Here is a 13,474-nt window from a genome sequence, read left to right as displayed (position 1 = left end):
GGACGGGATGGTGTGTAAAGAAGCCTCACGTTGAGGAATACTCTAGGGGATTTCCCAGGGTTTCACTTTTCCCTGTCCCAAACTGGGTCAGTTTCCTCTTTCCTCAAGACAGGGACCCAGCACTTCTACTGGGTGTAGGATTTCTAGAGAAGCCAAAGAGCGTCGCTGCAGTTCCTGGTTATGAAATCCAAAGGGACCGACGGGACTCACCCTACTCAAACACGAAGGGTCAGGGCCAGGCGCCCGGAGTGCTTCTCAGCAGCTGTTGAGAGCCCTGACCCTGACTTACACCTGGGCGGGTGAGCGAGAGATCAGGAGGAAAATGGCCTCGGCTGGGACACAGGACCCTGGGAAGCCTTGTCTCCTTCACCTCTGACCCAGACCCCTCCCCAAGTCCCCACTTCCGAGTCGTGCCCCCTTCCCTCACCCACTCTCTTTTCTCGACCCTCCCTTTCTGTCTCACAAGCCCTAGATCCAGGCCACTTCACTCCAGGCTTTCTCAACCTGGGACCCAAGGTACCTCTCCCCAGGAAGCCTCACACTGTCGAAATGGGGTACATAGAGGACACACTGGGTCAGTTCCCTCTGCCTGAAACTCAAGATGGGGATGAGTTCGCCGCAAGTCTAAAGATGGAGCTAAAGACGCAGTGCATGAAACAGGAAGGGCTGGAGTACTGGGACCAGGAGATGCGGTAAGCCAAAGAGCTGTAGCAGATTTACCAATACAACCTGCAAATTGCGCACTGCTTCTACAACCACAGCGAGGACGGTGAGTGACCCAGGTCGTCAAGTCAGTGCCAGAGCCTCCCGAATCTCCAGGTCAAATATTGACAGTGATAGTGGGAGACCTGCTCATTTTTTTTCTTTCTTTTTTTTTTTTGTTTTAATTAGTTACACATGGCAGTACAATGATCTTGACATATCATACATTTGAATCAGGTGGGATATAATTTCGCATTTTTCTGAGTGTGCAGGTTGCAGAGTTACATTGGTCATGCAGTCACATATATACCCACAGCGATAATAATGTCTGTTTTATTCTGCTGTCCTTCCATTCCCCCCGTTCCTCGCCCCTCCCCTCCCATCACTTCTCTCTACCCAATCTAATGTGACCCACTTCTTCTTTCCTTTTCATTTTTAACCTAAGAAAAGCGTGGGGCTCAGGTTTTGTTTTCTGTTTCAGGAACGAAAAGATCTGACACCAGTTGGCTGAAGCGAGAGCCAGAGTAGGTGGGGGGACCTAATCCTGGGAGGAGACCAGGGTTTCACACCATCCAAAGTATGGCTGCGAGGTGGGACCAGACTAGCACCGCCTCTGTGGGTTCTGGCTTAAGCCTACAATGGCGCGGATTACATTGCCCTGGAGGAAGACCTGGACTCTTGGACCATCGCTGACACTGCAGCTCAGATCACCCAGCGCAAGTGTGAGGCTAAAGGTGTGGCGGAGGCAAACAGGGTCTACCTGGAAGGGAAGTGCTTAAGGACACTCCGCAAGCACCTGGGGAACAGGAAGGGGACTCTGCAGTGCGCAGGTATCATTGGCTACAATGCAAATTCCAGATCTCCTGTACATTCCCCCATGCGCCAATAAGGAGGGAGAATAATGGAATCCACATGAGAATACCGTCCTCCCTCTGATCCAAAAGGGTATGAGTGCAACTTGGTTTCCAGAAGCTGTACCAGAGAGTGATTCTAAGAACTATCTTTCTCTTAATTACAACTAAGGGGTCCTAGGGCTGGAAGGAAAATGATCCTTAAAATAAGTGATCAGTTTCCTTTGACTCTGGCAGCAACCTTGGGCATCCCACAACGACTTTCTGGCTTTGTTCTTTATCCCAACCCAATGACTTTGGAATTCGTTTCCTTAGCTGTCAGCCTCCATTCAGGTCACAATCTTTCTCAGAGGCTTGGAGCCTCTTCCTCTGGGCTGTCTCACCCTGATTCAGAACATAACAAAAAATAGGAATATTTCTGGAGATCCTGGTTAGTGTATGGGTTTTGTGCTCCCACCCCACACCTATTTTCCTGTCCTTTCTTCAGTGGCTGATGGGAAGTAATGCAAAATGTCCAAATTAGCTGAATCTTCTCAGCAGATTCCCCATTGACATATGTCACCCACCACCCCATCTCTGACCATGAGGTCACTCTGAGGTGCTGAACTCTAGGATTCTACCCAGCAGAAATCACCCTGACTTGGCACAGCTTAGGGAGGACCAGACCCAGGAAATGGAGCTTGTGGAGTCCAGGCCTGCAGGGAATAGAAACTTCCAGAAATGGGCAGCTGTGTTAGTGCCTGCTGGCGAGGAGCAGAGGTACACACGTGCCATGAGCATCATGAAGGTTTTCCTGAACCACTCACCCTGAGATGGTGTAAGGAGGGGATGAGGGCTCAAGACCTGTGATCAGGAGAGCAGGAGCCATTCTGGAGACCCTCATCAGGGTCAGGACTGAAAATTGAGAGCCAGGGTCACTTATCCTCCCTTCCTTTCCCAGAGAGGTCTCCCCAGATCTCTATCCCCTTTGTGGTAATGGTTGCTGGCCTGGTTCTCCTGGGAGCTTTTGCTGCTATTATGATGTGAGGTAGAACTCAGGTAGAGTAAGGGTGAGGCCAGAGTTTTCTTTCCCAAGCCCCAGAAAGCTTTTCTTGACTCTTATTTTTATTCTATTTAGAATTTATAATAATAGTGGCTACATTACTTTTACTACTGATAATGATTCCTTGGGCTTTCTTTCTTTTTTTCCTTGAATCATCTTGCCTGCAATTTACCAATTTTATTAAATTTTTTCAAAATTGTACTTTTTGCCTTATTGATTTTCTCAGTTATAAATTCTTTTCTATTTACTTTCTATCTTATATTTGTGGCCTGAAAACAGGTGACAATGAGGATACTTTACTGGAAAAGTCACCTCTCCTACCATCTGAAAATGACCAGAAAAATCAGTGTCATTCTAAAGCTGCTCTCCAGGAGCATGGAAAGAGCCATGACCCTGGTATGGGCAATAGACATAAAAGAATAGTGTTTCTTCTGATTTAATAGTGCTCCTTGAGGAAAATCACCAGTAATAGACCAATAAGTGTTGAGCTTTGCTACATGCCAGACACTTGTCGGGCCTGTTATGGGTGTTGTCCTCACTTACTCCTCACACTGGGATCATGAAATTGGCACTGTTACTCCACTCTACAGATATGGAAATTAAGGAACTCACTTCAGGAGTTAGAACTAGGTTGGTATGACTCTGGTGCCCAAGACCTCATGCAAAACAAGATATTCTTCTAGAACTTGTAGTAATTTCCAGCCTCCTTCACATAACATACAAATCCCTAGCAATTTTGTTCATTTCACTCTTCCAAGCATATCCCCTATGATTTCTGATTATATTCTTTTCCCCTAACTATAACAAAGTATTTAAATTTGAGTTTAAATAGAATGATTCTCTTTTCTCATAGATTTATGAATTAATACTACATGGCATGGCAAGTCAGAGGAGAAAGAAGTTATTATTGAATGAGGACATCTTTGTGGAATAGGTGAGATTTAATTTTGGCTTTGAGAAGTTGTCATGGTATAAAGTGCTAAGGTTAACAAAAATGTTCAGAAATTGCTGCTTAAATAATATTATAAATGAGAGCATAACGAGGAGATAAAAGACAAATTCAATCAAGATGGTGGAAAACCTGAGATATTGTGCTACTTTAGAATTCATTGTGTAATGATTTAAGAGGAATTTAATATTAGAATATCATAGCCATAAATAGAGTTTAATTTTTCTAGAACAATCAAAGTGTTCATTGAAAAAAATAAGTCATCAAGAGAATAGTTTGGAAATTTAAAAATGCAGTCACAAATACCAACATTTTAAGTGCCTTGGAAGTTAGAAATAGATCCACAAGGAGTCCATGGGCCAGGTATGAATGGCTGTAAGGCAGAAAATATACTGCACATCTAAGGGCATTCACAACCATTAAATTATAGTTTTCCCTCCAAACCAAAGATGCACTAACACCCATTCTTGCCCAGAGCTATATATTTTCAATCTTTGTTAGGGGCAAGATGGAGGATCTTATCTTGGGCAGTGCCAATGTGAATGTGATGGATGAAATGGGTTAAGATAACATTAGAGATAGCTTGGAGAAGAGTTTCCTATGTCTGCAAGGGTAAGAGAAATCAAGTAAATTAGGAACTATCGTTACTACTCTTATACAGTGGAGGAAACTGTGAATTGGCATAGTAGAGGTATGTACTTAAACATTATCGTAGTTAATTAGATTCATAGGACTGGGCTTTGAACCCAAGCACTGTGACTCAAAATGTCAACAATATTTTTTAGAGCACAGATTCCAAAGTCAAAATTAGTACTGAAGCACAAATTGGTGCTGATACAAAAAAGTGTAAAGAAAGATTTTGATTGGCTTTAGTGTTTCTAGTAAACAACAAATTAAATACCATGCAATATAAAGTACAAAACAATGAACACAACTAATGAAGCACATGTTGAGAAACATGGAAGTTTTGTGTGAAGACTATGGAGATAGCTGAGCACAATTATGTTTTTGAAGAGTATTTTTTTATAATTGTTAAGACTCACTCAGCAATTACCAGTGCCATGAATGACTTTCAGACATTTTGCATGAGTTAATTTATTTAATCCGTACTGGGTATGTAAGAACTGATTGAACTGAGGAAAATAGGTAAAGGGCATAGAGAATCATGACTGGCAAGAGTGTAAACAAAGCTTTAAAACAAGGCAGTGTGGCTCCACAGTCCACATGTTCAAAAACCATAAAGACACTGGGAAAAGCAAGTGACTGTTAAATAGAATTGAATGCAAACTTTTGCCAAGAAGAGCCAGAATCAAGCCGAAACTACATTACATTAATGTTTAGTATTTCATTAAATTATTTAGTAATTATTTATAACAATTATTTTAAATATTACTTGTTAATAATAATGCATTCTCAGTAGAAGTTTAAGGAGATTCATAGATCTGGTGCTTTATGCCAAAAAATTCCTTCTTTTAGAAGTTTGGTTTTGTTATTTTTGTTCCTTGAAAGAACTGAAACAATATGTACAAAATGTTTGCAATAATGTTATAAGAGGATTCTTCTTAAAAGGAAATACTACAATAATTTCTTCATTCTAATATATACTTTTCAACTTTTAAAACATTAAATATTATTTTAATTCCCTAATCATGTTTGCAAGCAAATATGTATTTTATGGGGGGACAGTCTTCCACTCTTTCTCTATACTGTATCATTGAATGGATTGTTAGTAATTTATATTCATAGTAACATTTTAAATATACTTAATGAGAGAGTTTGTGAAAATATTTGTGACACATATGTGAGTTTTCATGTGCTACAGAAGTTGAATCTAAATGTTCTTTTTTTGAGACAATGTGGGCCACACTGTATTTAGTAAATGCAGCCACACATGCACTATACATTAGGGAATGGTTATTTAATATTATGTCTCTTCAATAATTTTCGAGCACAAAATGTCCATTAGAAATATTGCTCTCTCCTTAGCAGTCTCCTCAGGGCTCCTTTCACATCCTTGTTCCTCAAGGTGTATATGAGGGGCTTGAGGGTGGGAGTCACAACAGTCTAAAAGAGTGTGAGGAACATGCCCTGGGCTGTGGCCAAAGGATCTCTGTGGTTGGATGTATATGACTGAGCTGCTCCCAAAATAAAGGGACACCACTAATAGATGAGAGCCACAGGTCCCTAGAGCCTTGCACCAAGCTTGGGATGACTTAATTTTTATCACAGAATGTGCAATGAATCCATAGGAGAAAGATATCAATGCCATGGGAAGGAGGAGGAGAACTAATGTAGCTACAAAAATCTGGACTTGGTTTGCATGGATGTCAACACATGCCAACTTGATCATGGCAGTCACTTCACACAAGAAGTGGTGGAGGTGACGGTGCCCACATCTAGGAAGCCACAGGGTGATGGTGCTTTGGATCAGAGTGTTTCCCACTCCACTGAGCCAGGCTATTCCTGCCAGGTGCATGATGGGTGCATGACAGTCGTGTAGTTGAGAGGTCTGCAGACAACCACATAGTGGTCAAATGCTATGATAGTAAGGAGAACACACTCAGTGGAACCTAAGGAGAGGGACACGTGGATGTGATGGTCTTGGCTGGTCCCCTCAGGTTCCACAACAGCTGGGGCACGATGCTGGTGGTGAAGGCAAGGTCAAGAAAGGAGAGATTAGTGAGGAAGAAGTACATAGGTGTGTGGAGTTTGGAATCCAGGCGGGAGACCACAATGATGGCTGTGTTGCCCACAAGGGTCAGAAGATAGGATATCAAAACTACCATGAAAGGATAATTTCCAACTGGGGCTGGTCTGAGAATCCAAGCAAAATAAAACCTCCCTCAGAGGTTTCATTGTTTTCTTCTGTCTTTCAAAGGTGAAAGAGAAAAACAGAAATTTAATCCAGAGAAGTATCATTATTACTATTTATCTACAACATTTGAGATAACATCTTAGGTAAGATTTTTAACCAGTGAAATTACACAAATAAGAAAAGATATAATTATTAAAAGACATTTAGGAATGTCTTTTAATACAAAGGCAATTTTTTGTCATTTTTTGATCACATTAACTATTTCACACCTCCTCATTTTTTTCATGAACTTTCTCTTCCCCCTAATTGTGAAAAGTTAGATTAAAGACAATCTACTTAAGAAAAGCTTCCATGTAGTTGCAGTGACAAAAATCTGACTAACATACCACTCAAACCTGATAATAACAGCTTAGAGGAGGAAAAGTTTGTTTTGAGCTTATGGTTTCAGAAATTCAGTCCACAGTCAGCCAACTCCATGGTTCTAGGCTTGAGGTGAGGTGGAACATCACGGAAGAAGGGCATGGTGGAGGAAACTTGCTACTTTATGGTGTCTGGGGGAGAGAGAGAGAGAGAGAGAGAGAGAGAGAGAGAGAGAGAGAGAGAGAGAGAGAGAGAAAGGCTAGGGGGACAAGATATAATCCTCAAGAGCACATCAACAGTGACCCAATTCCAGCCATACCCATGTACCTACAGTTACCACCCAGTACAGTGGATCGTTCAGTGATTCATTCATAAAATAGATTAGGCTATGTTTCTAATAATCTAATCGTTTCACCTCTAAATGTTCCTGCATTACCACAGGAGCTTTTGTAAAACTCCTCATATTCAAACCACAACAGTGGCTATTTAAGTGGGAGGGGAGTAACAGGTGCATGCTGAGACTAATTTTAAGCTATCATTGAATAGATTTGTTAGTAATCGTTTTTCATAGTAATATAAATTGCAATACAAAAAAATGGTGGATAACAGTGAAGAATATGGTTAGGAAAATAACTAGAATGAATTTTGTGTCTTTTTTTGTCTCACAGACAAAGTGAATGATGATGATGTTTTTTACATTTAATTAAGTGATCTGAGTGATATGGGGTTAGACTCAGGTGTCAATATAGAAGTAAACTAAATAAGGATACATTTTCTTTAATAACATACATAGGAGTGCTTACATAAAATCTTTGCCTCTTAAAAATGATGAAGAAATATTTCATATATACATATGAAAAAACACAGGTACAAAATCTCAGATGTGCACTCATTTGTTGAGACAGATAACCATGAGATATTTTTTATAAAAGTAAGGGAAAAGTATAACCAATTCCTTTAAAGACAAGGTGCTGGCATATTTTTTTTTTTCAAAAAAATCATGAGAAGGCAAATCTTATCTTGTTCAGCTCACTTTAAATTGCTCTGCTTAATAAATAAAAGGAGATTGGATCATAGTACAATCCTCCATGACTCTTCACTTACTATTTTTTATGATGTTATCCTTTGTGCTCCCAAATTTTCTGCTCTCATGGTAGCATCTTCTTGAATCATTTACTTTTAGGAATAATTACGGATCAGTTTTTTGTTTTATTCAGTAAAATTGTGTCTGGAATGTGGGGGAATAATATCTTAATGCTTTAAATTCTGGACCTAAATGATTTGATATGCATAGCCAATAAAGAATTCTACTCAGAAAGTCTGAATAATATGCTATATAGAGTCCCACATTCTGCATATTCCTAATGCTGCTTAACACAAAATGATAATTTGTCTCAGACTGGTATGTTTTTAGTTTTAGTTACTAAAGTAACTAATTCAATAGTTTAAACAAATTCTTAGCTCTAATGGAAGCATACGTTTTTCCTATTGCCTTAAGAAAATAACAAAATGTACATATTTTTTTAAAAAAACTTTAGAATCATCTTAAATTTGAACTCTTTCAGAATGTAATGTTCTCTTAAATATGCGTTTATTCATAAGCATAAATCCAGGCATTACCAGTTTTCTAGTATTTTAAAATCACATAATTTGATAGAAGCAACTTTAGAGATAAAATTTTAGTTTGTTTCCTTTTTAAGATTTTTTGAGAGAGAGAGAGAGAGAGAGAGAGAGAGAGAGAGAGAGAGAGAGAGAGAGAGAGAGAAAGTGTGTTTTAATATTTATTTTTCAGTTTTTGGTGGACACAACATCTTTATTTTATGTGGTGCTGGGGCTCGAACCCAGTGCCCCGCGCATGCCAGGCAAGCACGCTACCACTTGAGCCAGATCCCAGTCCCCTTCAGTGGATTTTATCCTCCACATATTCCTAACAATGCAGCCATAGGATAAGCCCCAAAGGTGTGAGCACATAGAGGATAGTAGCTATGGAGAGCTCATATTTCAAGAAGGTTGTTTCCAAACAAGCAATTTTAATCAGTGCAGGCTCTTCACACATAAAATCATCCACTCTGTGGTGGCTGCAGATAAGCTGTTGGAAAAAAAGGTGGTCTGAACTGTGGACTCCACAAAAGCACTTGTCCAAGACACAACTACTAGTTACTGGAGAAGCTTTGGGTACATGATAACATCATAACTGAGAGATCTACAGATAGCATTGAAATGGTCATAGGCCATAACAGTCAGGAGGACACACTCTGGGGAGCCCAATCCCAGAGCAATGTGTAACTGATGGTCTTCTCAGGGCTTTTGAGATTCCAAAGCATTTGTGGTACAATACTGGTCATAAAACAGAGGTTCAGGAAGGAGAGATTGGATAGAAAGAAATACATGGGTGTGTGGAGTTTGAGGTTCAAGTGTGAAACAAGTATTATTGCTGTGTTCCCCAGCAGTGTGAAAATGTAGATAACAGAGATGGCAAGAAGAAGAACCATCTCCAGTTGGGGTTGGTCAGAAAATCCCAGTAAGATAAAATATGCAGGGTTGCTAAAATTGATTCCTTTCATTTTTCCCAATTGTGAGTTATCTTTCTCAATAATTTCTATTTTATTCCTGTGGGAATAAAAGCCCTATACTCTAATCAATAAAAAAAAAAATGAACAAAAACTTGAGCATTTCATTGCTGGAATTATATACAAAGAAAAAATATACACATATAAAATAATGTAATAATAAAGTGTTTTGTTACATAGAATAGGAGACAAATGCATATCATGAACATCCCAAATACAAACATAAAATAGACATTAGAGTCATATAGCAAAACAGGGTTGAGATATATACTGAACTACCTAAAAATGAAATACATATGCCATCAATGAGCAAACTGCAAAAAACAAAGCAAGTTGAAAATAAAATGATTTCTATATGCATAGATACATAATAGTTACACAACAGATATAAACTAAACAGATACTTAAACTAAAAAAAAATACATAGAGTAATTAGAGTTCCGGATACAGTAAGAATAATTATAATATGATATAGGGGCTATTAGATACGTCTATCATTAATATTCATTACTTTTCTAAGAAGCAATCAATTACTGAAGGTACAATCAACAATCAAATTAAGAAAAGTCTTCTGTGATCTCTCTATTGGAGGTATTTTTCTGCTTTATAAATATTTCTCTGTAGAAAAATCTAATTCATTTTAAAATCTAACTCAAGGCCACACACTTTAAGATGTTTTAATTGTAAGATACACAAAGTAGAGAGAACTAATATAATCCATTGACCTTTTATAAAATAAATTATATATCCTGTATAAGTATAGTTCAAACTACTAACTTGCAAAGTTAAGAGGTATAATTATGAAAATTCAAACTTCTGATTGGTCAATTTTGGGGTTCCCAAAGAACACCCTGCAGCATATTGATTAACTATGATATTATAAATATTCCTTTATAAAAGCCTTTCTAATGAAAATTTATGATTAGGTCTCAAACAGCCTAACTAGAAAACAAATAAATCTATAAATCTTAGATTGTTATGTTCAGATTCAGATAATTATATAGCCCATTAGGAAAATATGAGCCTAATTTTCTTTGGCATCTGCATGAGCTCTCTGTCTCATCCAGCAACTAGGACCATAGAACAGGGTAGAGGAGAGTGTGGCTGTGGAGTTGCTAAATCAAGACCTCTGGAGACCAAGCAGGAATCAGGTCTGATTTTATTGTTCAGTTACCATGTATATATACTCAGGCAATAGCTAAGCAGATTACAAGAAGCCACCAATACAATTTCTGGCCAACTCTTCCTGCAGTGACTAATCAAGGAATGGGCCATGGAGCAAGCACAGGGAATACAACATGTGACCTCATGCCCAGGGCTGTGCTTACAGGGTAAGTAGTTTGCCACTCACACACCTAGCACAGGGGAGTCATTTGCCACTCACATGCCCTTAACCTATGCCACTGCCATGTATGCAGTATTCCATGCACTTGTCCCCACATCTCACTGTGCTGCAAGTATTTCTGCCAGGATTGCTGTTTTTCATGTGGTGGCCTTTACATGGTTGCATAAGTGTCTCACAACATAAGAATAAATCATTGCTATTATAAACAGTAAGGCCAGGGTAATAGCATTATAAGGATTAGGTAATTTGGCTATCATGTTTTTCCAATGTTCAGTCCATCCCAGGAAAAAAAAAATAAGAGGTTGTCAATACAGACACCTTTATCTCATTGATTTTGAAAATTGCCTTAGTAAGGTTATGCATAATCATAACATAGTAAGAATCCCAAGTTCCCTTAAAATACTGAGAAAAATTAGAAAAGTGTAAGGTTACATTTTCAGATACAGCATATTGGGTGATACAAATACTATGAAATTCAGGGTCTCAAGTGAGCCTGTGCAACATAAACAGAATATCTAGTTGTTCCTGGTGGAGGTCTAGTTATTGCTGAATGACTTAAATAGCAGCTCAGGACAGTTTATTAAGTCATTTTGAATGACAAAGGCTTCTGTCATGGCAGTAGACAACAGTCTGAGTAGTCTGGATACTCTGAGTGAGCAAAGCAGCTGCAGTGGCTATGGAGGTGATGGCGGCTACCAAGGCAATGATTACAGTTAGAACAAAATAAGGAGGGTGAGGGGTGGTGGAAGTGAGGATACCATGAAAATGGAAGGAAGATCTGTGGAGTAGGGAAGGGCAAAATTAATATTATCAAATGGTTATACTACTGCTATCGTTACACAGAATCAATGCAATCCCCATCAAAATACCAATGACATTTGTCTGAGTAGTTTGAAAACAGTAATTGGATGAGAATTCTGAAAAGTAGATTTACATATATGTTAAAAGTCATGTGAAATTAAACCATAATGCCAGGTGTGGTGGTACATGCCTGTAATCCCAGCTGCTCAGAAGGTAGAGGCAGGAGGATCACACGTTCAAAGCCAGCCTCAGTAATTTAGCAAGGCCCTAAAAACTCAGCAAGACTCTGTCTCTATATAAAATATAAACAAGTGGTGGACTTGAAGATTGCAGGCCAGAGGAAGGCAGCATTCTGTGTTTCTCTGTGATCCAGATCTCACCTAATTGAAATACTGCATCTTGGAAAGTGTTAGAGGATCCCTATACAACTGCTTTCTGCAGAAATCACCAGCACTGAGACCACATGCAGGGCTCTGAGCCTTAGCATTGATCAGGACTCTGGAATCCTGACCCACAACACCCAAAGTCTGAAGTTGTATCCAAGCAGAGCTTGAGAGCATCTTACCAGAATCATCTATCAGCACCTCTGCAGAACTCCCAGACTTAACTCCACTCCTACTCAAGTCACTCAGCTACTACCTACCCATAGCACAACGTCATCACCCAGTTCCCCTCATCTCACCAGACACACTGGTGCTGGAAGCAGACTGCCTGCATCATGACTCACCTTCCTCATCATACTTGGTGGGGGCAGCTTCCAGATTGGATCTCCAGCTGGCCAGGTACCAGGTTTCCAACTCCACCCTTTCCACAGCAGTGGTAACCCAACACAGCAACTGCCCAACACAAAACAACTCTCACTTGGACAGGAATGCAGTGTGACCAGGGGACCACCCAAGGGAACCCCAGTGTAAGAGGTTCCTCAATTGAGAATTGCTAAGGGAGAGGGGCTAAAGTTTGGAGCCTAACAGAGAGACAAGGAACTGGGAAATCTCCAGACAAGATAGGGAGATATTACTGGGTGCTCAACTCATATGAGCAATCCCAGAAAGAGAACCATGAGTTGCATTCTCCCTATAGGGATTGGTGGGTACCACTCCCTGCTTCCAGGTGTCCTGCACCAGGACTAGCCTTCCCTCCCTGGATACCTCCACCATAAATAGGGCAAAGACACCAGCTTACAACACACAACCCCACCTGTTGGATGAGAAGACAAGCAGAAAAGATACTGTTCTCTAAAACTAGCAACAATCTTGGTTTCTAACTTCTAGTGTTTTTTTTCTCTTTCTCTTCTAGTGTTCTATCCTCCAGCCCTCACAACCCCAACATATGTGAAACCAAAAACTTTGCATGAAATAGGATTTTGAAGACTGAGTTATGTAAATAATTATAATACAGAGGTTTTGTATATGCCCCCTTTTCACTTTTTTTCTTTCATTTTTCTTTCCACGTCCAAATTTACTATTTTAACATCCTATATTTTTCTAAATACATATGTGTGTTTGTTTTATGCACTCTACTATCTTCCCATGTACTTGTCTACCCTAAATTACATATTGTCTATTCTCTTGCTATTAACCTCTTCATTAGATTTCTCTTTCACACTTCCTCAGATATTTTAACTCTGTATCCTCACATCCTACCTCCTCAGCATATCATCCTACACCCCAACCTGTTCATTTTCCACCATCAGAAACCTTTTTGTAAACCATTTTACAAAACTACTGATTATATTTTAGAAAATAATTGAATCCAACATTTCTGTACATTGAGGCTAAGCTTTAATCATCTTAATAACAACAAATTGTTCATAAGGTGGTATATTGTTTATATTTGGATCTGCTAACATTGTTCTTCCCACAAAGGAGAGGTCTTGGAACTCTACAAGAGCACTACAAACCTATAAGGTAATAACAATAACATCCAAGACCCACAGAGCTGAAAAGGAAGACACATGAGCAACGTGAAAAGACAAGGGAAGAAAGTGCCCCCAAACAAATCAAGACACCACAGTATTAGAATCATTGCAAGCCACAACA

The 13,474-nt window shown here is 39.4% G+C and overlaps 2 pseudogenes; one reads left to right on the top strand and one right to left on the bottom strand.

The window, feature by feature from the left end:
- The first annotated feature begins 549 nt into the window (after window positions 1–549).
- LOC124095365 (popy Class I histocompatibility antigen, A-1 alpha chain-like) lies at window positions 550–2,579 on the top strand (annotated as a pseudogene).
- Window positions 2,580–5,506: 2,927 nt separating this feature from the next.
- On the bottom strand, window positions 5,507–12,171 carry LOC124095364 (olfactory receptor 2G6-like; annotated as a pseudogene).
- Between the last annotated feature and the right edge of the window lie 1,303 nt (window positions 12,172–13,474).

This window comes from Marmota monax, unplaced genomic scaffold, assembly GCF_021218885.2.
Source record: "Marmota monax isolate L192 unplaced genomic scaffold, Marmota_monax_Labrador192_F-V1.1 WCK01_AAM20220418_F8-fsc00912, whole genome shotgun sequence".
In the NCBI taxonomy this organism is placed as follows: Eukaryota; Metazoa; Chordata; class Mammalia; order Rodentia; family Sciuridae; genus Marmota; species Marmota monax.
The sequence above is the reverse complement of the archived record's forward strand: the minus strand, read 5'-3'. Positions and strand labels throughout refer to the sequence as shown.